At 45.6% G+C, this 27,755-nt stretch overlaps 1 long non-coding RNA gene across 1 annotated transcript in view; it reads left to right on the top strand.

Annotated features, from left to right (window-relative positions):
• The first annotated feature begins 1,424 nt into the window (after nt 1-1,424).
• The window catches only part of LOC140395425 (uncharacterized), an 80,181-nt gene continuing 53,850 nt past the window's right edge, over nt 1,425-27,755 (top strand). Inside the window, exons 1-2 of the long non-coding RNA XR_011936188.1 lie at nt 1,425-1,518; nt 2,484-2,620. This is a non-coding gene — a long non-coding RNA (uncharacterized lncRNA). The remainder of the gene's footprint in view (nt 1,519-2,483; nt 2,621-27,755) is intronic.

Genomic DNA, 27,755 nt, shown 5'->3' with positions numbered 1-27,755 from the left:
CACTTGAGTGAATGGACTGCACTTAGTACAACTTACATCTCTTTGAGGTGGGGGTCCCTTTTGTAGGGGGGGGGTCTGTGAGAGGGAATAGGCAGCAGGTCCCTGTGGGGTGTCACCATATTACATCAGTCCCTTTGGGGATCTCCCTATCACAGGGGACCCGGGGGGTGGGTCCCTCTATTACATCGGTCCCTGTGGGGGTTTCACAATTGCAGGGGTCCCAGTGGGGAGCCTCACTATCAGAGGGATCCTGTAGGAGGTTTCCCTATCACAAGGATCCCTGTGGAGGGGGAAAGGTCTCTCTATCACAGGGTCCCTGGGGTGGTCTCCCTATTACAGGGGTTGGGGGGGGGGGGTTTAGGTCACCCCCGTACTTAGGGGTTGGGGGGGTGCACCCAGGCACTCCAAGGTTGGGGGCTGCTATACAGTATGGCAGGGGGGGTGGTGATTTGTACTGCGGGGGTACAGTTGTGGCTCGGATGGTCTCTTCCATTGTGGCCCTGGTATGGAGGATCTTGCGGTGGGCCAAGCTGGCAACCACGCAACCACACCAGGACCACGATGGTAGATACCACAAGTGAACTGTATCCACGTGATTCCCGGCTGCAGGAACTGGAAAATCATGGGTGGGGGAGGGGGTGTAGAGTATAGGGCACCGGGCCCGCTAAATAGAAGCAAATGGATCATTGCGACCCATTCGCACTTATTTAATTGCTCCTGCTGGCTTGGAACTCATTCATATCGCCAGGCGGAGGGGTCAGAGTATGGCGTTCGTGGTGGCGCCTGGCGCCAATCCTGATTTTGCCCCAGGGCCCGATTCTCCCCCCATCGGGGAATGCATTCCTGGTAGCGAGGACGGAGAATCCTGCCCCATGATGTTTGCAAATTCAGAATGAGTCAATAAACATGTTAAATTAGCAATTGTGCAAATTTATTTAGAATTAAACAAAATAAGAAATGCATTCATTGCCTTAAATAAATGTGTCTCTGATCAAAGAAACATTGTATAAGGGTCATGGTAGAGGTTGATAAGCTGGAGACATAGTGGAAAACATGCTTCACTTTTTTTTAGCCTAACGTTTTATATCTGATAAAAAAATGTTCCCTCTCTCAACCCGGAAATAAGCTGCTTGGCTGAACCTTGAAACAAAGAGAAAGTCTTAGGGAAAAAATAGAGTCATGTGATAGCAGCTTGTTCCATAAATCACAAGGGTAAAAAAAATCAGAAAGAAAGACAAGTGTAAAATAAACTAATTGGATACCTGCCAGCTCTGACAAACGAGAAATATTATTTCCTACACTCATGCAGTGCAAAACTAATGACTGAGGGGCTCTCATTTTCTCCCTCTAACCCCCTTCAATTTTAAAATGCCAGTGATACCAGTTTGATCCACCAGCAAAAATTAATCTTGTGCACAAACCTGTCTATGCAGCTAGTTTCTCAACTGAAGTGTTTCTGTAGACACCTCCGTATTTCTATCTCATATTTGGAATGAGCGCAGATGATAAAATAAAAAGGTGAGTTCACGTAGCATCTTATTATGTCTCTCGGAACCATCTCAAATCGCTTCACACACAATGAATTACTTTGAAGTGTAGAGTTTGTTGTGTGAGACAGTGCAGCAATTATTCTGCACCAGCAACCTGTCACACCATTTTGTATGGCGGTGATTGAGGGAGCAGTACTAACCAGGAGACAAGGGGACTTTCCTGCTCTTCCCTGAATAGTGTCATGGGATCTTTTAGCATCTATGTGAAATACTAAAATAGGCATATGGGACCCAATTCTAACATCTCAGATGAAGGAAGGCTTGCGATTAATTTATCTAAAGACCTGATCGAAACCTCAGGGTACATCCCTTGCACTTTGAAAGATGGCAGTTCTGGGAAGTAGGGATACAGCGACAGTCTTAAAAAGGCTCTATACCCTGTTTATAATTATCCCAAAAGCAAAATTGCAGATGCTGGAAATCTGAAATAAAAACAGAACATGATAGGAATTTTATTTGTAATAATTCCACCGACTGCAGGGTTTGCAGGCGCATGCTGGATTGTAGGTCTTCTGGAATTGGCTTTGTGTAGATTTCAGGATATTAATATTTTCTCGATTTGGTCATACGGATTGTCATTTCATTTTGACACTGTAAGTCGGTTATTATGCTCAACAGATCCCGTTTACACCAGTCCTCTTGATTATATGCTGTGCACCAAGACACTTACCAGAGCGGCCTGATAAGTTCTATAACGTGCTAATTGGGAGTGGATTCCATTAAACTACTGTAACTCACCTTTCCATGGCACAAAACTATGTCAGTTAAAGTTCCTGGGATTTCTCCAGCCTGTGAACTAGTCATTTTATCAGTGCTACTATGGTGAAGCTCAACATCTCAAATGTAATATGATGCTGTGCATTTAAGTGAAGTATTTAAGTTTTAGATAAATTGTATAAAATCATATACACTGATCTCACTTTTTCTGTCTAGTTCTTTGTTTGGATCACATTGCTTTGGACGATTAATTGCATCCATTGTTGGCCCACATGCAACTGAACATCTGCTTCACATCTTCTTTTGACACTTACCGGGTGTTCATTTTTCATTATGGATACCACATTGAGAAGGTGAATCATACATTTTCTTTTCCTTCCTCCCTTTCAAATCGCACTATTAAGTAAATATTGAGAAACATGTATTCTAGCTTAATTCTGAAAATTCCATTTTGCTTCCGGATTATAACCGTCTATCGATCCAACAATGTTGGCCTCCCAGTTTGCCTGGTGGACGATTGGAGGACAGCAGATAGCCTAAGTTAAATAAAATGCAACAATTAAATTTAACCTTTCAAATGATATCATACCACAAGAAAACAATTTCCAGCATTTTGTGATCGTTCAAACTCCAAAGTGTAGTGATGGATTAATTCCCTAATTACAGTGCATTTAAAATGTCCTTGTGTCATTGGTAAGATAGACCATTGTCCTACCATGCAAGATTTCAATTTAAATTCTCTTCCCGCACCTAGTAGTGCACTATGGCAGACTTTTGTCTGATTCCGGACTAGGTTCCTGGTCTGTTGCCAGGGATTTATAGTTTGAGGGGCACCACCCCACATCAAGTGTGGCTGACCAGGAGGCTCTCCTGCTCTTCTACCAGCCATTGATGTGACTGGAAGGATTTGCAGGTTGTCACTCAACCTGTTCTGAACGCACCTTTCTTGGCTGTCAAGTCTTGGGGTGGGACTCGAACCTTGAGTTTCTGGCTCAGAGCCTGGGATCCTGCCCACTGCGCCACAAGATCTCCTCAGCACATAAGCTAGTGACTTGTTTTTCATTGCAGATGCCATATGTCGTAGGACAAAACTCTACTTCTGACAAAAGCTCTGAAGAAGGGTTAGATAACATAAACAGGCCGGTGAATATACCACGGGGATAGTTTAGGTGGCAGTGGGGCCGGGGAGAGGTGGGTGGTGGGGGGGTGGAGAGAGTGGTGGGTAGCGGAAAGGGGGATTTGTAAATTTTAAATAGTAGATTCACTTAATTATTGGTCAATGCAATTCTTATTGAACATGTTTCTTTACTGTGCTGTATTTTTCATCTAGTTTTTTCAGCCGTCATTCAAGGAATCTAAGAGCCACAGTGAATAGTGGAAGGTCAAAAATGGCAAGTGTCCAATTAGTTAAAAAACATCAATAATAATATGGCAGATTTTCAAAGTTCAACTTTTCACAATGAGCAAAAGCAGGATGCAGCTTTTCCAGATAATTTTCCTCACGTTTGTTCCCGAATGAACTCTCACCTTCAGCCATCTCTGCAAGATTAGCGATGAGGAAGCTATTCAGCTCATCTTAATTCATTGATCCAGAAAGATCCCGCACTTCCCCCCCCTCTTCCATCACTTGCATCAACTGTTTCTTAAAAATGCTTCTAGAGCTTTTCTATTTGGTGTGATTTCCATTTCAAGAACTTTCTCATGAGGCATAGATTTGCCTTTTACTTGTTTACTCGTCTCGCAGTAGAATTTGAAGTCATGTTCCAGATTAACCTCACCATTCCTGTAACGATTTTACATATCTCTGAAAATTTAGCTCTCAAGTATTTAAATATTTTTGACTTATTTGCATCAAATGTCATCCCACATGCTTTAATTAGTTTAACACCTTCTAGTCTGGTTAAATATTAATTTGTATAGAAAGTCAAAATTGGGACAATAAATAAAAATAATAACTCACATTAATACAGCAAACTTAATGAAATATTGGCTCAAGATGCTTCCTACGGAATAGTGCCAGTAAGCCTAGGGACTTAGTCAAACACTTGAGCCTTTCCAGGTATTAAAAGGTGGAGATTGAGAAGGGAAATGTAAAGATTAGGGATGGAATTTCAAACAATGTGAAAGCTGTTGAATCTATCATGTGGTGAATGTGGTTGGAATGCAGAGAAATCTGCAATCTGAGAAATTGAGTATGCAAGGACACACAAATTAGGAGCAGGAGTAGAGCATTTGGCCCGAGTCTGCTCCACTATTCAATAAGATCACGGATGCTCATATTGTTGTCTTAATTCCAATTTCCTGTCTGTTCACTGCCGCCCCACCCCCCCATAATCCTTGACTCTCTTGTTGATAAAGAAATCTAACTGACTCAACCTTGAATATATTCAATGATCCAGCCTCCACTACTATCTGAGGGAGAGAGTTCCACAGACTAACGACCCTCTGAGAGGAAATAATTCTCCTTATTTCAATCTTAAATGGGAGACCCCTAATTTTGAAACTGGGTCTTCTAATCTAGGGCGAAATTCTCCCCCAACGGCGGGATGCCCGCCGACTGGCGCCAAAGCCGGCGCAAATCAGAGGGGCATCGCGCCGGCAAAAAGGTGCGGAAGTCTCCGCATCTTTGGCGGCCTAGCCCCAACATTGAGGGGCTAGGCCGACGCCGGAGGGATTTCCGCCCCGCCAGCTGGCGGAAATGGCGTTTGTTGCCCCGCCAGCTGGCGCGGAAATGCGGCGCATGCGCGGGAGCGTCAGCGGCCGCTGTCAGTTTCCCCGCGCATGCGCGGGAGCGTCAGCGGCCGCCGAAAGTTTCCCGCGCATGCGCAGTGGGGAGAGTCTCTTCCGCCTCCGCCATGGTGGAGGCCATAGCGGAGGCGGAAGGGAAAGAGTGCCCCCACGGCACAGGCCCGCCCGCGGATCGGTGGGCCCCGATCGCGGGCCAGGCCACCGTGGGGGCACCCCCCGGGGTCAGATTGCCCCGCGCCCCCCCCAGGACCCCGGAGCCCGCCCACGCTGCCTGGTCCCGCCGGTAAATACCAGGTTTGATTTACGTCGGCGGGACAGGCAGTTTCTGGGCGGGACTTCGGCCCATCCGGGCCGGAGAATCCAGCGGGGGGTTCCGCCAACCGGCGCGGCTGGATTCCGCTCCCGGAGATTGGGCGGGGGCGGGGGCGGGATTCACGGCGGCCAACGGCCATTCTCCGACCCGGCGGGGGGTCGGAGAATGACGCCCCTAGTCTCTCCCTCAAGTGGAAAAATCCTCACAGCATCCACTCTCCCAACTCTCCTCATGATCTTAAGGCCAGAATTCTCCAACCATTGGGATTCTATCTTCTGCCGGCATCGCATCCTCGCCAGTGGGCTTCCCGGAGGCGTGGGTGGCTTCAATGGGAAATCCCATTAACAAGCAGCGGGAGTAGAAAATCCCGCCACCAGAAAAAGGCGTGCCGCTGAGAAACACGTAGCTGGTGTGGTGATATGCATAAGTAATCATGTATATAATAATGTGCACGACCTCCAACCAGCAGGTGGCAGTGTAAACCTACCATGTGACTCTGTGCCGAGGGGAGTGGGGAGTAAGTTGTGTTGGTGGATAGATGTAATTTGCAGTAGCTCTAGAATAATTAGTTAGCGTTAGTAGTTTGTTATTTATTTATTCCAGTTATCTTTGCTACACATTTGTTTTGTAATAACTAGTCAAGAACTAGATGTTCTGTAGTGCATCATTCCTGTCGGCCAGTTTACAGAACATGACAGCTGGGGGACTGGAGGGTCCAACCCTATGTGGTTCAACAAGATCACCTCTCATTCTTCTAAACTCCAATGGATACAGGCTCCAACCTGACCAACCTTTACTCATAAGATGAACCCCCACATATCTCCAGAATCAGTCAAGTAATCCTTCTCTGAACTGCTTCTGATGCAATTATATCCTTTCTTAAGTAAGAAAGCCAAACTGGAAAACTGTACATAATACTCGAGGTGTGGTCTCACCAATGTCCTGTCCAGCTGTAGCAACACCTCCCTACCTCTATACTCAAATTGCATTGCAATAAATACCAACGTTCCATTTCTCATGAGGCATAAATTTGCCTTTAGCTTATTACTAGTCTCACAGTAGAATTTGAAGTCGTGTTTCAGATTAACTTTTCCATTCCTGCAACGATTTTACACATCTCTGAAAATTCAGCTCTCAGGTCGTTCCATTCAAGCATTTAAATATTTTACATTTATTTGCATCAAAAGTCATCTTCCATGCTTTGATCCACTTGTTTAACTCCGTTTGGTCTGGTTAAATAATAGTTTGCATAGAAAGTCGCAGCTGGAACAATAAATAAAAATAATATGCTTTCCTAATCCTAATGCTGTACATGCGTACTAACATTTTGTGATTCATATACCAGGACACCCAGATTTCTCTGTACTGTAGAGTTGTTCTGCAGACTCTCTCAATTCAGGTTAAATATCACTTTCCAATTCTTCCTGCCAAATTGGACAAGTTCACATGTTTTTGTAGGCTATTCCACCTGCTAAATCTTTTTCCACTCACTTAACCTATCAAAATTACTTACCTTCCTGGAGCAGGGAGGAGCAAAACCTGCGCGGGACACTATGCTGCAGGTAGGACAGCTGCAAAATAGAAAAAAACCTGGTAAAGTGACGTCACAGGAGACTGTGACCTGATTGGCTGAAAGGCAGACTGGGCTAAATTTGAATATTTGTGGAGTTACTAGTTTTAATTTGATTCAAATTACTATTTTTAAGTTGATTTGAATGACTTTTTAAAATTTGACTTAGATCACTATTTTTAAGTTGGTTGAATTACTATTTCTTAAATTTTAAATCTCACTTAAATAACTATTTTGGGTTGATTTAAATTACTATTTTTAAGTTGATTTAAATAACTTTTTTAATTTTAATTAAATAAATTTTTAAATTTCAATTAAATAACTATTTAATTTGTTATAAGATCAAGCAAGATAAATAATCAAGGATAAAGCTAATTAAATAGTACCCTGGGATTGGATTTAATCTGACACAAAAACATATTCGGCGGGATTCTCCGACCCCGCGCCGGGTCGGAGTATCGCCGGGGGTCGGCATGAATCCCACCCCCACCGGCCTCCGAATTCTCCCAACCCCCAAAAACCGGTGTGGTGTGAGTCGCGCCTCCCGCCTCGGAGAATGGCGGGGTCTGGCGTGACTCAATGGGCCCCGGGGCCACCCGAATTCTCCGGCCTGCGGTGGGCCGAAGTCCCGCCCGCCTGTAGCCAGTTTTGCTGCCGTAAATTGGAGTTGGTCCCTTACCGGTGGGACCTGGTTGCTCGGGCGGCCTCCGGGGTTATTGGTGGGTCGCGGCGGGATTTGGCCCCGGGATGAGCCCCCACGGTGGCCTGGCCCGCGGTCGGGGCCCACCGATCCATGGACGGGCCTGTGCCGTGGGGGCACTCTATTCCTTCCGTACCGGAGGCTGTGCTCATCCGCCATTCCCGGTGCAGAAGTGACTCCATGTGCGCATGAGCGGGGATGACGTCAGCAGACGCTGATGCTCCCGCGCATGGCTGGACCTGCGCCGGCCGGCGGAGTCCCTTCTGCCCCGGCTGGCGCGGCGCCAAAGGCCTTCCACGCCGGCCGACAGGGCGCAACCCACTCCGGTGCCGGCCTAGCCCCTGAAGGTGCGGAGGATTACGCACCTTTGGGGCGGCCCAACGCCGTAGTGGTTCCCGCCACTTCACTGCGCGGCATTTCTGTCCGCCCCGCCAATTCCCGGAGAATCCCGCCCCTTAAGTTTAATTTTAAAGGTATAATTTAAAGGAAAAATTCATGGCAAGACAGCTCCAAGGCGTGGTCTGCTCCTCTTGCTCCATGTCGCAGGGTGGGGACAGTTCCAGTCCCCAGGGTCAGCATGTGTGCAGGAAGTGTCTCCAGTTACAGCTCCTGGAAGCTCGAGTTTCAGAGCTGCAGGGGCGGCTGGAGACACTGTGGAGCATCCGCGAGTCAGAGAGCATCGTGGATAGCACATACAGAGAGGTGGTCACACTGCAGGCTCAGGCTCCATGGGCAGGAAGGGAATGGGTGAGCACCAGACAGAGCAAGAGAGCGAGGCAGGTAGTGCAGGAATCTCCTGTGGCCATTTCCCTGCAGAACAGATATACCGCTTTGGATACTGTTGAGGGGAATGGCCTCTCAGGGGAAAACAGCAACAGCCAAACTTGTGGCACCACGGTTGGTTCTGCTGCAGAGGGGAGGGGTGATAAGTGTGACAGTGCAATAGTTATAGGGGATTCAATTGTAACGGGAATAGACAGGCGTTTCTGTGGTCGCAAACGAGGCTCCAGGAGGAAATGTTGCCTCCCTGGTGCTAGGGTCAAGGATGTCTCGGAGCGGGTACAGGACATTCTGTAGGGGGAGGGTGAACAGCCGGTGGTTGTGGTACACATTGGTGCAAACGACATAGGTAAAAAAAGGGATGAGGTCCTAAAAGCAGAATACAGGGAGCTAGGAAGGAAGTTAAGAAATCGGACCTCGAAGGTAGTGATCTCAGGATTACTACTCGTGCCACGTGCTCATCAGAGTAGAAATGACAGGATATATAGGATGAATACGTGGCTGAAGGGATGATGTCAGGGGGAGGGTTTCAGATTCCTGGGGCATTGGAACCGGTTCTAGGGGAGGTGGGATCTGTACAAACTGGATGGGTTACACCTGGGCAGGACTGGAACTGATGTCCTTGGGGGGCTATTTGCTAGTGCGGTTGGGTAGTGTTTAAATTAATGTGGCAGGGGGATGGGAAACAATGCAGGAAGTCGGAAGGGAGTACAACAAGGGCAGAAACAAAAGGCAGGACGGGGGAAAGTGTAAGGCAGAGAAGCCAGAGTCAAAAATCAAAAAGGGCGACAGTACAAGGTACAGTGACTGAGGGGAGCTCAGTGAATGGGCCCAGTAATACTAAAAGGAATTAAACGGGAAGTAAAAACATAAATGGAAAGCGATGCGGCAGGTTGTTACATGAAGATATGGGTTCAACCACAAGGAAAAATTAAGAGAAACGTTAAGAGGAAAAATAACTTAGGAGAGGTTACTGATCAAGGTGTTAAGATTCAAAACAGAGGTATAAAAGCCAACATAAGTGTACTTTACATGAATGCTCGTAGTATTCAGAATAAGGTAAATGAGTTGATGGCGCAAATCATCGTGAATGACTATGATTTAGTGGCCATTACTGAAACATGGTTAAAGGATGGTCACGAGTGGGAGTTAAATATCCAAGGGCATCAAGCTATTCGCAAGGACAGAGTGGATGGTAAAGGAGGTGGTGTAGCTCTGTTATTGAAGGATGACATCCGAGCAATAATAAGGGATGACATCGGTGCTATAGAGGATAAGTTTGAATCCATTTTGGTGGAAATCAGGAATAATAAGGCGAAAAAGTCACTGATAGGAATAGATTATAGGCCACCAAATAGTAACATTATGGTGGGGCAGGCAATAAACAAAGAAATAACTAATGCATGTAGAAATGGTACAGCAGTTATCTTGGGGGATTTTAATCCACATGTCGTTTGGTTTAACCAGGTCGGTCAAGGCAGCCTTGAGGAGGAGTTTATAGAATGTATCCGCGATAGTTTCCTAGAACAGTATATAATGGAACCCACGAGGGAACAAGCGGTCCTTGATTTGGTCCTGTGTAATGAGACAGGATTGATTAATGATCTCATAGTTAGGGATCCTCTCGGAAGGAGCGACCATAATATGGTGGAATTTAAAATACAGATGGAGGGTGAGAAGGTAAAATCAAACACTAGTGTTTTGTGCTTAAACAAAGGAGATTACAATGGGATGAGTGAAGAGCTAGCTAAGGTAGACTGGGAGCAAAGACTTTATGGTGAAACAGTTGAGGAACAGTGGAGAACCTTCCAAGCGATTTTTCACAGTGCTCAGCAAAGGAAGAAAGAGGGAACATCGACCGTGGATATCTATGGAAATAAGGGAGAGTGTCAAATTGAAGGAAAAAGCATACAAAGTGGCAAAGCTTAGTGGGAGACGAGAGGACTGGGAAATCTTTAGGGGGCAACAAAAAGCAACGAAAAAAGCTATAAAGAAGAGTAAGATAGATTATGAGAGTAAACTTGCTCAGAATATAATAACAGACAGTAAAAGATTCTACAAAAATATAAAACAAAAAAGAGTGGCTAAGGTAAATATTGGTCCTTTAGAGGATGAGAAGGGAGATTTAATAATGGGAGATGAGGAAATGGCTGAGGAACTGAACAGGTTTTTGGGGTCGGTCTTCACAGTGGAAGACACAAATAACATGCCAGTGACTGATGGTAATGAGGCTATGACAGGTGAGGACCTTGAGATGATTATTATCACTAAGGAAGTAGTGATGGGCAAGCTAATGGGGATAAAGGTAGACAAGTCTCCTGGCCCTGATGGAATGCATCCCAGAGTGCTAAAAGAGATGGCTAGGGAAATTGCAAATGCACTAGTGATAATTTACCAAAATTCACTAGACTCTGGGGTGGTCCCGGCGGATTGGAAATTAGCAAATGTGACACCACTGTTTAAAAAAGGGGGTAGGCAGAAAGCGGGTAATTATAGGCCAGTGAGCTTGACTTTGGGAGTAAAGAAGATGCTGGGATCTATCATCAAGGAAGAAATAGCGAGGCATCTGGATGGAAATTGTCCCATTGGGCAGACGCAGCATGGGTTCATAAAGGGCAGGTCGTGCCTAACAAATTTAGTGGAATTTTTTGAGGGCATTACCAGTGCGGTAGATAACGGAGAGCCAATGGATGTGGTATATCTGGATTTCCAGAAAGCTTTTGACAAGGTGCCACACAAAAGATTGCTGCAAAAGAAAAAGATGCATGGCATTAAGGGTAAAGTAGTAGCATGGATAGAGGATTGGTTAATTAATAGAAAGCAAAGAGTGGGGATTAATGGGTGTTTCTCTGGTTGGCAATCAGTAGTTAGTGGTGTCCCTCAGGCTTCAGTGTTGGGCCCACAGTTGTTCACAATTTACATAGATGATTTGGAGTTGGGGACCAAGTGCAATGTGTCCAAGTTTGCAGACGACACTAAGATGAGTGGTAAAGCAAGAAGTGCAGAGGATACCGGAAGTCTGCAGAGGGATTTGGATAGGCTAAGTGAATGGGCTAGGGTCTGGCAGATGGAATACAATGTTGACAAATGTGAGGTTATCCATTTTGGTCGGAATAATAGCAAAAGGGATTATTATTTAAATGATAAAATATTAAAGCATGACGCGGTGCAGAGAGACCTGGGTGTGCGAGTGCATGAGTCGCAAAAAGTTGATTTACAGGTGCAACAGGTGACTAAGAAGGCAAATTGAATTTTGCCCTTCATTGCTAGAGGGATGAAGTTTAAGACTAGGGAGGTTACGCTGCAATTGTATAAGGTGTTAATGAGGCTACACTGGAGTATTATGTTCAGTTTTGGTCTCCTTACCTGAGAAAGGACATACTGGCGCTGGAGGGTGTGCAGAGTGGAATCTCTAGGTTAATCCCAGAGCTGAAGGGGTTGGATTACGAGGAGAGGTTGAGTAGACTGGGACTGTACTCGTTGGAATTTAGAAGGATGAGGGGGGATCGTTTCGAAATGTATAAAATTATGAAGGGAATAGATAGGATAGATGCGGGCAGGTTGTTTCCACTGGTGGGTGAAAGCAGAACTAGGGGCCATAGCCTCAAAATAAGGGGAAGTAGATTTAGGACTGAGCTTAGGAGGAACTTCTTCACCCAAAGGGTTGTAAATCTATGGAATTCCTTGCCCCGTGAAGCAGTTGAGGCTTCTTCATTAAATGTTTTTAAGATAAAGATAGATAGTTTTTTGAAGAATAAAGGGTTATGGTGTTCGGGCCGGAAAGTGGACCTGAATCCAAAAAAGATCAGCCATGATCTCATTGAATGGTGGAGCAGGCTCGAGGGGCCAGATGACCTACTCCTGCTCCTAGTTCTTATTTTCTTATGTTCTTAAAATCACTCTGTACGTCCTCTTGCCAACTTGATTTCCTACCTATCGTTGTATTATCAGCAAATTTAGCTACTATACTTTCAGTCCCTTCATCCAAGTCATTGATCTAGATTGTAAATAGCCAAGGATCTATCACTGATCCCTGTGGCACTGTTGCTCTCTTTGGTGTTGTCTCTTAATTTGGCTCTGTTTAATTACGTTTGCTCAAGAATCGCTATGTATCTTTCGACACCGCCACAAGGTTCAGAACCAAATACTTATCAAAGACACGATACACCAGTTAGTGAGTTCAAAAGCAATGCTCATTTATTTACACACAGTCAAATCTACTCATGCATAAAACTCTACAACCTAAACTATCACTATTACTAAAGCCTATACTTAACTTCGGGTGCCCACTCAGTCAGAGGAACAATGGCCGTTGCTCGGTTCTGAGGCTGCTGGGTTGAGCTGTTTACAGGATAGCAACTAGGAGCTTCTATCTCGTAGCGTGCGTTGACTTGGAACTTACTTGGTCTGCTGTAGCTGCTAGGCTGGTCTCTCTCTTCGCTGAGAGCCAAAGCCAAAGAAGAAAGATTCTCCCTTGGAGAATACCTTTTATACTAAAAAGGGCTTTGCATGCTTTTGGGTGGGCCTTGAACTTGGCCTCAATTAATTGGGCCTTTCCCAATCATTCATATCGATCTTCCTCCAATAGAGGGGTGGGTTCCCTGGTTGAAGGGCATGTCCTAGGTGGCCGTTGGTTTGCTTTGTTTGAGTCTCCTCTGGCGCCGTGCTGTCTGCCTTAACCTTGTTTATCTAAATGTTTCCCTTTTGTCCCCGGAGTTGGCTCATTAGTATGTAGATGGCTTAGCAGTTTCTGTCCTGTCTGAGAGCTAAGGCTCTAATCAACAGACAGACCTTGCACCTGCTTGTTTCTCAGTATTGTCCAATTTTCCCTGCATTCTTTGCAAGTGTCCATTTTGTAATCGGGACGTGGCCATCCCAGATGGCTACACTAGCTCCTTGTGATCCTTAACGCGAAGCATGAAGGATCACACTACTGCGTCGTCTTCATCCTCTGACCAAACGGGGCACCCATACTTAGGCTCTCACTGTCCTATCCCATGCAACACAATTTTACCTAAACCATTTTAAATACATTCATTATCATAAAACTCTACGGGGCGCTATGACATTAATACATGCATTACCGAAAAATAAAAAAACTGGAACCTCTAACTATTCTCAATAAACTATCCTCATTCAAACAATCCAAAAATAATCTAGACATCTTAACCTGTACAAAATAGCAGCACACAAATTCCTCTGGCCTGGCAGTCAGACACGGAGGTTTACATCTCTTTGTTCCACAGAATACATAAGGAAAAATGGATGCACTTTAATCCGTCCCAATGGGTTTGGGGGTCTGGTGAAATCTGAAAATGTGGGACCTAAACCTGTATACCGGGGTGCGAGAGCGATCTGCTCTCTTTCGCCATTTCCTAACTCTAAACGTTTGCACGACACTGCAAAGTATCGCCAGCACTAAGAGTGCTTCGACTACATATGAGAGTGAGTACTAGGTGATAAACTTATCACACCAGGTTGGGGTATTGCTAGCTGTCGCGGGACTAGTTATCTCGGGCTCCGTGTATTGCAGGGGTGAGAATCATTTACGGTTTGTGTGGTAGGGGTCAGGGGGGTAGCGTCCGCGCGCAACTGAAGGGATCCCGCTAAGATCCATGTGAACACGAAGGCTGTCTTCATCTTTGTCGGTCTTCTTCTTTGTCTTCCTCTGGGGTTCCTGAGGTTCTGGAGTTCTGTGAACACAAGCATAATTTCTGTTATTATCTTGCTTAAGATCTTGTATGGCTGTCTGTCTGTCCTTTGTTGCCAATTTCCCTTTATAATTGGTCACCATCTGTGACTCCCTCATTTTTTTTTAAACCAAATATTTGCACTAGACATCTAAGAAAAATACTGCCATACTGCGAGCCGTCTCGCAGCCTGTGTGACTTACCATTCCAGTGTTTGAAGATGTAAACAGCATAGGGAAGCAACCTAAGGGTTGCCAAAAAAACCCAAAAGAATTTTGAACGTAACAAGCCAAAATGGGGTGCGTATGGGCCGCGGCGGGTAAGAAATGGGTGGAATCCCCTGGTAGGATGGTGATCAATGCCATATGTGCTCTACCCGAGCGTAGTTGACCAGTAGGGGGGTCCTCAGGCAGGGTGGGGACCAATGCCGTTTCTCCACTACCTGAGCAACCGGCAAGAACGGGTAAGAATGTGGTCGTCGTGGGGGCTTGCTCTCGAATCAGGAAAGAAGCTCTGAGTCGTATTCTGTCGACAAACTAGTTCCTCTGAACGGTTGTCTGGTGACAAACTTGTACCTTTAAACTGGTTTCTGTTGACAAACTAGTTCCTCTGAACTATTGTCTGGGGACAAACTTGCTCCATTAACAGGCATTAGGCACCAAAGGAGTGGTGACGTGGGGCCGTGAAAACTTTCGAGTTTACAAACAAGACTTAACGTTGACGCTAACGAACAAACATACAACAAACATGGTGCAGGTTCCATCAGAAAGGACACCGTATCTCTCCATCAGTTCCTTTTTTCTCCATCATCGGGACACTGCACTGCTCAATAGCGAACAGGGTCGCAAAGGGATTTGTTTGGTGGGAGTCAGACTCTAAGTCATCATCTTGTCCCGGCAGCCAAACTCTTGACTGTCGTAACCGTGCTAAAGCTGCTTGGGGCGAATTGGGGTCCATCTCATCATTCCAGATGAGCCTGAACGAATTGTCTCGGTGCCAGAATCGTGTGTCGAGGTTGGAGCTACTATGCTTCAATCCGTAATCATCGGGCGGTGGGTCTGGGTCAGGGGCTTTGATATATGTAATCTAGAAGTGGAATCATGCTCGGATTCGCTGGGAGTGGGGCCTGGTGCAGGGGTATAGTCGTAACGTGGTGTGCTGTGGCTATCGTCATCGTGATCGCTATCACGGTCGCTGACGCTGCTGGTTGAGGGAAGGGAGGGGCGGAGTCGTGCCTCTGGGGGCGGAGTTGAAGTCGTGTCTGAGGACGGGCTGGACTGGGTGGGGGAGGGTAGGAAAACATCATCTGTGGGCGGGGCATGATCGTCTGCTGCTGCGAGCAGGATGTGGTGTGTGTGGTTATTCTGCGAGCCGTAAGCCTGAAGCTGGTTTATATGAAACCACGCAGACTTACCATTGGGATAGGTTATTTTGTATACTGAGGGGCTGACTTTGTCCGAAATGGAATATGGTCCGGAAAATGTAGGGGAAAGGAATGAACTGGGGTTGTAAAGGGAAAACATAACTTGTTGCCCTACTGGAAACTCAGTGGCGGGTACTGTTTTGTCGAAACTAGCCTTGCTCTGTTTCTTCCTGGTTCCAAGTCTCACAGCTGCTGCGAGTTGGGCTGTCTTTATGTTCTCTAACAATTGTTGAACCGCATTTTCATGAGTGAAGGCTGTGACTGCGGGGCTGGCCAAATCCAATCCTTTCATGGGGCGCCCGTTCATGAGGGTGTGGGGGGTGTATCCTGTGAATGTGGATACCGTGTTTCTTAGAAACATTAAAGCAAATGGGAGTACTGAATTCCCGGTGCTGTTATTCTGCTGAACCATTTTCCTCAGGGTGGCTTTTAATATCCTATTCATCTGCTCTACAATACCACTTGACTGGGGGTGGTATGCAATGTGAAACTTTTGTCGAATGCCGAAAATCGTGAGGACGTTTTTCATTACACGTCCTGTGAAATGGGAACCTTGATTGGATTCTATACTGCGGGGGAGGTCCCATCTTGTAAAGATGTGGTGTGTTAATATTTTAGCCATTGTCTTGGCCGTATTAGTTCACGATGGAAAGGCTTCCACCCATTTTGTGAAGGTGTCTATGACCACCAACACATACTTGTAACCATTTCTGCATGGGGGTAGGGGTCCTATATAATCTATCTGGAGATTTGTCCAGGGTCCATTAACGGGGCAGGTGTGACTAAGTTGAGCCTTTTTCGCATATCTGCCCGGATTGTTCTGGGCACAGATTAAGCAATTCTCTATGTAGTGCGTTACATCGGTTTTTAAATCAGGCCACCAACAGAGTGGTCTGAGGTGGGCTAGGGTGGGTTCAATTCCTTGGTGTCCATGATTGTCATGGAACTGACAAATGATCTGGTTCCTGTCCTGGCTGGGAACTATATAAATGCCATCCTTTAAAATCACACCGTCGAGTGTGGTGATTGCGTTCTTGAATTTATCATACGGGGCTGGAAAGGTTCCCTTCAAAACTTCCCTTAGTTTCTCGTCCTCTTTCTGTGCCTTCGCTAAATCCTGAATATTGGTATGTGAGACATGAACTGTGTGTACTGGGGTGCTTTCGGGGGGGGGTTCCAAAAGTAACCATGCCTGGGGCCTGCTTTCGCTAGGGCATCTGCTTTAACGTTACCAGGTGGGTAAGAATGGTGATGACTGCGAACCTTAATTATTCTGTATTTTCGATCCTTCGCTGTCTCTAAGATATGGTGGAGTAATGGGGCTGAGGGTAGGGGTTTACCGTCCGCGGAAACAAATCCTCTTGTTTCCCACAGTGGTAGGAACTCTGTCAAACTATTACAGACATATGAGCTGTCCGAATAGATGTCTGCTGGGGTCGGGAACGAGTCGGGGTGGTCTACAATGTATGCAGTCGCTGCCAGTTCTGCTGCCTGTGAGCCTAAGTGTCCTGGCAACTTTAATGCAATTTCTTCTAGGGCGCGTCCCTGCGCGTCCTCTACATATATACCGCAACCGGTAATTCTCGTTCCATTTAACACTGTGGAGGAGCCATCCACATAAATCTTCAGGGGTGCGCACGTTTCTGTGGTCTGGGGTCTCTGGGGTGTACTACCTGTTTTCCTGGGAGGTGTTTTAGGAATAAATGGGCCTGTGTTCTGTTTTGTGGTGATGATCTCTCACTCATGAGGGGTGCCTGCATACTGCACATTATCGGCAAGGAAGGTGTGGGTCTTGGTTCTTTTTACTGTGATGTCCCGTCCCTGTAAAAGAAGGGTCCAACGGGCTACGCGGATTTTTCTGACTGTGCCATCCTTCAGTCGGCTGTCTAACAATAGCTGTGTCAGGGTGTGTTTTGTGAGGATGGTGATGGGGTTGAGTTCTGTAATGTAGGCAAAGTATTGTACTGCTCAAAAATCTGCGAGCAGGTGCCTTTCACAGGCAGAAATTCCTTGCTCTACGGGGTCTAACACACGTGAGGTGTATGCTATGGGGCGTAATTGGTCGTGGCGTTCCTGGAGGAGCACGGCCGAAAGGGTTCGGTCGGTGCTTGCAACTTCGATTGCGTATGGGGAAAGTGGATCTGGGACATGTAATGCGGGGACCTGAGTGCTCTTTTTAAAGCGTCCACGGCATCTGTACGCTGTGGAAGCCATTCCCAAGGTGCCTGCTTCTTGAGAAGGTCGGATAGGGGCGCTGCTTTAGTGGCGAAACTGGCAATATAGTTTCAGCGGTAGCCAACCAGTCCTAGAAATGACCGGAGGGCTGAGACATTGGGGGGGAAGGGGCAATTTGACGATCGAGTCAATTCTCTTTTGCTCGATCTCGCGTTTACCATGAGTGATCACTGTTCCCAAGTAAATCACTTTCTCTTGCAAAATTTGGGCCTTCTTGGGGTTGACTTTACAACCAATTTCTTTTGGGAGTCCTAGGAGTTCGCCGAGAAGCGAAATGTGCTCTCCCTTTATGTCTGTCATGTAATGGAACCTACGAGGGAACAAGCGGTCCTAGACCTGGTCCTGTGTAATGAGACAGGATTGATTCAGGATCTCATAGTTAGGGATCCTCTCGGAAGGAGCGATCACAATATGGTGGAATTTAAAATACAGATGGAGGGTGAGAAGGTAAAATCAAGCACGAGTGTTTTGTGCTTAAACAAAGGAGATTACAATGGGATGAGAGAAGAACTAGCTAAGGTAGACTGGGAGCAAAGACTTTATGGTGAAGCAGTTGAGGAACAGTGGAGAACCTTCCAAGTGATTTTTCACAGTGCCCAGCAAAGGTTTATACCAACAAAAAGGAAGGACGGTAAAAAGAGGGAAAATCGACCTTGGATATCTAAGGAAATAAGGGAGAGTATCAAATTGAAGGAAAAAACATACAAAGTAGCAAAGATCAGTGGGAGACTAGAGGACTGGGAAATCTTTAGGGGGCAACAGAAAGCAACGAAAAAAGCTATAAAGAAGAGTAAGATAGATTATGAGAGTAAACTTGCTCAGAATATAAAAACAGATAGTAAAAGTTTCTACAAATACATAAAACAAAAAAGAGTGGCTAAGGTAAATATTGGTCCTTTAGAGGATGAGAAGGGAGATTTAATAATGGGAGATGAGGAAATGGCTGAGGAACTGAACAGGTTTTTTGGGTCGGTCTTCACAGTGGAAGACACAAATAACATGCCAGTGACTGATGGAAATGAGGCTATGACAGGTGAGGACCTTGAGAGGATTGATATCACCAAGGAGGTAGTGATGGGCAAGCTAATGGGGCTAAAGGTAGACAAGTCTCCTGGCCCTGATGGGATGCATCCCAGAGTGCTAAAAGAGATGGCTAGGGAAATTGCAAATGCACTAGTGATAATTTACCAAAATTCACTAGACTCTGGGGTGGTCCCGGCAGATTGGAAATTAGCAAACTCGACACCACTGTTTAAAAAAGGAGGTAGGCAGAAAGTGGGTAATTATAGGCCAGTGAGCTTAACTTCGGTAGTAGGGAAGATGCTGGAATCTATCATCAAGGAAGAAATAGCTAGGCATCTAGATGGAAATTGTCCCATTGGACAGACGCAGCATGGGTTCATAAAGGGCAGGTCGTGCCTAACTAATTTAGTGGAATTTTTTGAGAACATTAACAGTGCGGTAGATAACGGGGAGCCAATGGATGTGGTATATCTGGATTTCCAGAAAGCCTTTGACAAGGTGCCACACAAAAGGTTGTTGCATAAGATAAAGATGCATGGCATTAAGGGGAAAGTAGGAGCATGGATAGAGGATGGGTTAATTAATAGAAAGCAAAGAGTGGGGATTAATGGGTGTTTCTCTGGTTGGCAATCAGTAGCTAGTGGTGTCCCTCAGGGATCAGTGTTGGGCCCACAACTGTTCACAATTTACATAGATGATTTGGAGTTGGGGACCAAGGACAATGTGTCCAAGTTTGCAGATGACACTAAGATAAGTGGTAAAGCAAAAAGTGCAGAGGATACTGGAAGTCTGCAGAGGGATTTGGATAGGCTAAGTGAATGGGCTAGGGTCTGGCAGATGGAATACAATGTTGACAAATGTGAGGTTATCCATTTTGGTCGGAATAACAGCAAAAGGGATTATTATTTAAATGATAAAATATTAAAACATGCTGCTGTGCTGAGAGACCTGGGTGTGCTAGTGCATGAGTCGCAGAAAGTTGGTTTTCAGGTGCAACAGGTGATTAAGAAGGCAAATGGAATTTTGTCCTTCATTGCTAGAGGGATGGAGTTTAAGACTAGGGAGGTTATGCTGCAATTGTATAAGGTGTTAGTGAGGCCACACCTGGAGTATTGTGTTCAGTTTTGTCTCCTTACTTGAGAAAGGACGTACTGGCACTGGAGGGTGTGCAGAGGAGATTCACTAGGTTAATCCCAGAGCTGAAGGGGTTGGATTACGAGGAGAGGTTGAGTAGACTGGGACTGTACTCGTTGGAATTTAGAAGGATGAGGGGGGATCTTATAGAAACATATAAGATTATGAAGGGAATAGATAGGATAGATGCAGGCAGGTTGTTTCCACTGGCGGGTGAAAGCAGAACTAGGGGGCATAGCCTCAAAATAAGGGGAAGTAGATTTAGGACTGAGTTTAGGAGGAACTTCTTCACCCAAAAGGTTGTGAATCTATGGAATTCCAAGCCCAGTGAAGCAGTAGAGGCTCCTTCATTAAATGTTTTTAAGATAAAGATAGATAGTTTTTTGAAGAATAAAGGGATTAAGGGTTATGGTGTTCGGGCCGGAAAGTGGAGCTGAGTCCACAAAAGATCAGCCATGATCTCATTGAATGGTGGAGCAGGCTCGAGGGGCCAGATGGCCTACTCCTGCTCCTAGTTCTTATGTTCTTATGTAACAAGTCGTCTACATATTGGACCAGACAATCGGGGCGGGAAAATTTTGCTAATCCATTTGCCAGCTATCGGTGGAAAATGGAGGGGGAGTTGTGGAAGCCTTGTGGAAGGCACGTCCACATATACTGTTGTCCTTGGAATGTAAAGGCGAATTTGTATTGGCACGCTTTAGCCAATGGAATGGACCAAAAGCCGTTACTAATGTCCAAAAACAAAAACAAATTTGACTGGAGTCCCTGTTTGAGCATTGTCTCGGGACTCGTGGCTACGGTGGGGGCTGCTGCTGGGGTTACTTTGTTCAGTTCCCGGTAATCAATGGTCAGTCGCCATGATCCATCCGGTTTCCTGACAGGCCAAATTGGTGCGTTGTTGTGGAGGCTACTGATCTGAGTACGCCTTGATCTAACAAACTCTCTATTACTTTGGAGATTTCTCCCTCTGCTTCCTGGGGAAATCCGTACTGCTTCTGGGGTTTAGGGTCGGGACCTGTAATGTTCACAAAGCCAGCTAATTTGCCACAGTCGTGCTTGTGCTGCGCAAATGCTGCTTTATGTTCCTGCAGGACTGCCCTAACCTTTTTGTCTGCATTAATGGCTCGAGGGTCGAACCAGAAGTCTCCTACTGAGCTAATCCTGTTTACGTACTCTCCTACTGTGAGCGTGGCGGGGGCACGTGCTGCCTTTGTTATTTTCCAAACATACATGTTAACTGGGCCAAAAGAAAGGTTATGGGAGCTCATGAAATCGATCCCAAGGATATGTTCTGCTGTCTGGGGCAGATCAACCAAAACTACGGGGTGCTTAGTTGTGATGTTCCCTATTTGTATTGCTATAGGGGCTGTGATGTGTCCCTGTTGTAAATGCCCTGTAAAACCGCTGCGTGTGATGGTGTCTGTTGTGGGCCACGTGTCTCGCTGGAACATCGTAGAGAAATTGAGTGTGGTGCGGGACCCTCCTGTGTCCCAAAGAAATTCTACGGGTTGCCCCCGAACTTTGCCTGCTACTACCGGTCTACCGGACTTGTCCCAAAGGGTGTCGCAGACCCAAGTTGGTGAGCCCGAACACCGTCAGTCGGTGCCGTTCATGTCTGCGTTCTCAGAACGGGCGCTAATGCTATGGATCGGCTTTGCCCTATTCCTGTTTAGGGTGCCTCTCTGTTGGCTTCTCTGCTGCTTTTGGGGCGCGTTGCACTCTCGTGCAAAGTGTCCTAGCTGGCCACAGTTGTAACACTCCTGAGCTTTGGGCTGGGGTGGGCTGTTCCTGCCCTCATTTACCCATGCGGGGTTCTGGTGCGCTTTAACTGGGTTCATCTCTGCCTGCTCTTCATCGGGTGTTATAAATACGGTTTTGCCTGCAATTGATTGCTCCCAAGTACGGGACAATCTCTTCAAAACCCATTTTTCATTGTGGACCTCATCTGAGTGGTCATAGTTTGCGCAAGCTTTTTGTCCTGCTTCTGTGGCGTGGGAGACTAAAATTCGGGTCCATTTGGCCATATTATCTGGGGACAAATGGGCGCGGGCTAACTCTCCAAAAACTGCGCTGAAGTGTATCCACAAGCGTCCAACAAACACTGTGGGGTGCTCTGTCTTCTTTTGCCTACAATTGTTTAGGCCTTCTCCGGGGTCTCCTCTGTTAAAGCCGATCGCATCAAGGATCGCTGTGTGCATCTCTTGGAGTGTGCCTCCTCCAACATTCTGTGTGTCGGGAAGGGCTGCCCGATTGAAGGGTCGAGGCTCAAAACCGTGAGCTTCACTTGCTCCTTTTCGTCCAGGCCGTACATGGTAGCCTGCTATTTGACTTTCACGAAAAATTGGTGGGGGTCTAAAGTGGGAAGGAACGGTGTAATTTTTCCACACGCGTCCCGTAATTGGGTCACGGTTAACGGGGTTGTATAAAGGAAATCTGCTTCTCCTTCTCTTGCGGTCCTGCAGTGTGTGGTTACAGGGTTCATGGGGGTGTGTTCTGCCTGTTCGGTTGGGGGTTGGGGCGCTTTCCTTTTCTGGGGTTTCCCCTGCGTACATGTCCCATGTACGTATCTATGGGCAGTCTCGTTCAATTCCTGCAAGTTGGGGCCGTTTTCTTGATCTAATTGTGGTCCAAATGTGCTTTGAAACCCATTTTGAACGGAAAGCAGAGATTGAAATTCTGCAATTTGCTTCTGGCACTTTGCGTGGTCTACTGAGTTCTGCCTTTGTTCCGTCGTGGAAGTATGGAGTGCTCGTAGGGCTGCTTTCAGATCATTGCACTGTTTCTGCAATTTCTCCACTTGCTGTTCTGTCTCTTGTCTTACAAAGACTGCACGTTGCGTGTCCTGGTAGGCCTCATCATATTGCGTCTGAAAACTGTTCAAATGCGCGAGACAAGACTGATGTGCCCCCTTGGCATCATCCTCCTCTCTGTCCCTTGCTGCTAACTGCTCTTTTAAATCTCTATTCTCCTTCTCTACTTCACTCACGTCTACCTCACTACTTCTGTCTCTCTCCTCTATCTCTCTACGGAGCGTCCCAACGACCTCCTCTGTGCCTCGCAATTGTGCCAAACAGGACACGATTTCCATCGGCTTGCGAGCTTTCCCTAAGCTCTTCTTGTGTATCTCTGACAGGTTCTCCCACCAAGTATGTCCTATACTCCCGGGACCTATTTCCTCATTATCGTAGAATTCACTCCAAAGGGGCCATCCTTTCCCTTTGAGATATTTCCTGAATCTCATCTTCCCATCTCATTTGAGATATTTCCTAATCTTTTGGGTGGGCCTTGAACTTGGCCTCAATTAATTGGGCCTTTCACAATCATTCGTATCGATCTTCCTCCAATAGAGGGGTGGGTTCCCTGGTTGCTGGGCGTGTCCTAGGTGGCCGTTGGTTTGCTTTGTTTGAGTCTCCTCTGGCACCGGGGTGTCTGCCTTAACATTGTTTATCTAAATGTTTCCCTTTTGTCCCCGGACATGGCTCATTAGTATGTAGATGGCTTAGCAGTTTTGTCCTGTCTGAGAGGTAAGGCTCTAATCAACAGACAGACCTTGCATCTGCTTGTTTCTCAGTATTGTCCGATTTTCCCTGCATTCTTTGCAAGTGTCCATTTTGTAATCGGGACATGGCCATCCCAGATGGCGACAGCACTCCACTAGTTGGAGCTTGTCAACCTGAAAATGAGCCATTTACCCCTACTCTCTGCTTCCAGCAGGTTAACTAATCCTCAATTCATCTGAATATATTACCCCCATACTGTGAGCTCTTATGTTGTGTAGTAACCTTTGGTGTGGCACATTGTCAAACACTTTTGGAAATCCAAATACACGACACCCATGTGTTCCCTTTATCCACCTTGCTTGTTACCTCCTTGAAAGACTCTAATAAATATGTCAAACAGGATTTCCCTTTCACAAAACCATGTGACCTGATTATGATTAGACAAGATATGGGGCGGGATTCTCTGTCTCGCCAACCCCTTTCCAGCACAGCGCGCCTCCGCCGGCAGCAGGATTCTACATTCCCGCAGCCGGCCAATGGGGTGTCCCATTTTGACCACTCCACGCCATCAGGAAATGGGCGGACATGGGTGCGCTGGCGGCGGGGGGCAGCATCCCACAAACAGAGAATCCTGCAGATGATACCTGATTGAAGGAAGATTTATAAACAAGGACATGGACTTTGAATTGATTGCCTTGGACAATTTCAAATCAGGGTAAATCAGCAATAATGGAGGCAAAGGGCAGCCAGCGGGCAGAGTGTTGCCATGTTTGGAGATAACAAAGGCATATACGAGGTTTTCAGGAGCAGAGGAGCCAATGGAGGGGCAGAATCAGGCAATAGTGCAAAAGAGGATGGATATTTTTCAGGCTGGAGGAAGGTTTGTGCTGATGTTCCCCAGGGTTTGACATTGGAATCTTTGTTCATCCTGATGTATGTTAATCATCTAGATCTTGGTGTGCAGGGACAATTTCAAAGTTTGTGGATGATACAAAACTTGGAAGTATTGTAAACCATGAAGAGGACAGTGTAGAACTTCAAAAGGTCATAGACAAGTTGGTGAAGTGAGCAGATAGGTGGCAGAAGAAGTTCAATGCAGAGAAGTGTGAGATGATGCACTTTTTTAGGGGCATAGAGTACAAGAGCGAGGAGGTTATTCTGAACTTATACTAAAGGCTAGTTAGACATCAGATGGAGTATTGTGTACAGTTTTGGATACTACATGATAGGAAAGACGTGAATGGAGTGCAGAACAGGTTGACAAATATGGTTCCAGGGTGAGAAACTCAGTTATGAGGATAGATTGTAGAGGTTGGGACTGTTACCCTTGGAGAGAAGAAGGCTTAAGAGAAGATTTGATATAGATGTCCAAAATCATGAGGGGGCTGCACAGAATAGATAGGGATAAACTGCTCCCACTGGTAAAGGGATCAATAACAAGGGGCACAGATTAAAGGTGATTTGCAAAAGAAGTAAATGTGATGTGACATAAAACGTTTCCATGCAAGTGGTTCTGGTTAGGAATGTGCTCCCTGGAAGTGTGGTGGAGGCAGGTTCAATCAAGCATTCAAGAGGGTATTAGAAGATTTTTTGAATAGAAATGGGGAAAAGGCAGGGGAATTGCAATAAGTCATGACGTGCGTTTGGCAAGCTGGTACAGACATGATGGACCAAATGGCGTCTGTGATTCGATGAAGTGGAACTAATCAGTCTTGGTAATGGCGAGCATGAGGGATTGGAAACTCAACTCAACATCAAACAAGATTGCAATTGGCTAGTTTCATCCTGAGTAAGGTCAGATAGGAGGATTGAATCAGCGGCAAGGGAGTGAAGTTTCTGATGGAAGCCAAATACAATGCAGATATTGAGCTGAGGGGAGTTGTGACTCATCCAAGGCTTGATGTTTGGTCAAGATACCGAGATAGTCGAGAGAAGTTGTGAAGAAGTAAATATGTGTATCATAGGTGTAGGTGTGAAAGTTGACTCTTTGACTGAATGGTACCGTTGATGGGGGCAAGAGTATATCCATGGAGCTAACTTAAAATTTTATATTTAATGCATCTTTGCATTATTGTAATAAAATGAAACACAGAGAGGGAGATATAACATGCTCTGGTCAGTGATTCCTTGGTGATTTTAATATCACTCCCAGGTAATAGAAACTTCTCCAGCTGTTAATCAGTACAGGATAGACCCATCTTTTCATGCAGAGGATCATTATGCATACCTCTAGCAACGTTCAGCACATGTTTTACGAACTGATCATGGCACAAAACTGGCAGTGAAGACTGGCAGAAGTTATTACAAACCCAACCAGCTGTCGGCTGTAAAATGTTGAGTCCTGGCTTCATGCTATTTACACCAATTATATTGCAAGTGCCCTTGTATCAATCTCAAAAGTACAGAAGGACATTTATGGAAATAGTTTTAACCAGAAATCTGAAACCTGATGTACCAGAGAGTAATTGGATTGATTACTTACTACCTCCCAATTACAATTCCAAGGAATTCCAGAGCTCATTCAGTAATTCATTCACTGCCAAAAGAATTGATCAAGCTAAACTTGTGATTGATGTACATTGGCAGTTGACTGAAATGTATTACAGGTGATCTATGTTTCATTGCCAAATTATTAACAGGCACAAGACAGATCAGAAGGTCTGTGCAAGAAAACATACAGAGACAAAGGAAATTCAGCAGCAGTATTGTTATTTCAAATCTTTAAGAAATATAAGAATTAGTCTAGCACCGTGGTCACTGTTGTAGCACAGGAGATACAGCAGCTACCTTGCACATAGAAAGTCCCCAAAAGGCGCAATGGGATAACGACCAGATAACCTGCTATAATTCAAACCACATAGTTCACCCATTTATCATCCTTTCAACATTAAAATCTATCCCTATTTAGGTTACCCAGAACCAATGGTGTTATTGGGTATTGGTTACAGTTCGGTAGGTCTGAAGAAGCCTTCGTAGTCATACGTAGGTTAACTGTAAGTCTTTATTGACTCTTGAACAATGTACAAATGTACAGTAAAAGATACAAGCTTGGAAATGTCTCCATGCTTGCTTCTACACACAGCTCCTTCCAACATTAGACTGATCTAGATGTGAGTCATGTGCTCTCATGTATCACGGTGTGGTACTTAGTCCCAAATTAACCCTATATGTGCCAGATCCTTATACGACAAAAAACATTGTGCAGCATGCAAAACTCTAGTAGATTTATGTAACATCTAAGAGGTTGTAATTTTTAAAACGTTTAATATTAACCAGACACATGATGGAAATTCAAGGGGATTGCATCAATTTTGAAATGTGGGTATGTTGTAGGATGCTCAGGATCAGCAGGATGGACAGAAAGATAAATGAGTGAGATAGATCAAGAGTAGAAATTCAGGAAGCAAAAGGTTTGCAAAGTACAGTTAGAGAGGGAATGGAGATCCAGCAGCCTTGTGCTGGCAGCAACTGAAGGAAAAACTGATGACAAAAACAGAAAGGAAAGAAAAAAAATCATATGGGTAGATAACATCAAGATGTGGACTGAGAGAGGATTGAAGGAAACCAGAGAAGAAGCTATACAGTGCCTATGGCCTCACTAAGGTTATGGTGACAATGAATGAATGAACGCATCTACAGTACTAGCATGTACCGAAGACAAATTACTCTGAGTTTAATAGGCATACGCCACTTGCAAGTTTAATGTGCACTAGCTCTGCTACCATAACAGAAGTGTTAAAGCACTGAAGAGTCTCGTCACAAGTGCAGAGTAGATTCAACTGTCCAGTGAACTAAAGCAGCAAACCAGATGGTGAGAAGATTAGAGAATTTAGTGTTAAGGTATCAACCCATGATTTCATTAGACTTACATTTGCAATGGTTGTCCTAAGGCTTGTATTTCATATTACTTAGACAACTGCAGTCTGTTTTTCTGGTCTGCAAACAAGCCAGGAGCAAGATGTTGACCTGGAGGTTCAGTGTCCAATATATTGGACAGAGAGCTGCCTGCGGAACAAAACAGTTCATTCTCATAATTATGGCCACAGTGATTAAGTGTCATTGTTGCTGTACCAATGTATTACACCATGAACTAGTTGGACATGGCCTTCTGCCTGTAATTCTCTGCACAGAGGGAGTTACCTGGGGCACCTCTTGATCTCGTCAGAGAAAAATGAACTGAGGCAACTGCAGAGGCACTCAGCAAAGCTCGCTCGAAAATCATACATCATTGATTTTTGGTGCCAATTTGGTGGAAATTTTTGCTGAGGACGAGGCAAATAGATTGATAGCAAAACTGGTATTGGCGACAATCTTTCCGCTGAGGTCAGCGGGTCTTTCAAAAGAGTCATTTTCCCAGCTATTTAATTCT

This window comes from Scyliorhinus torazame, chromosome 18 (genome assembly GCF_047496885.1).
Source record: "Scyliorhinus torazame isolate Kashiwa2021f chromosome 18, sScyTor2.1, whole genome shotgun sequence".
Lineage (NCBI taxonomy): Eukaryota > Metazoa > Chordata > Chondrichthyes > Carcharhiniformes > Scyliorhinidae > Scyliorhinus > Scyliorhinus torazame.
Note: the sequence above shows the minus strand (reverse complement) of the source record. Positions and strands in the feature narration are given on the sequence as shown.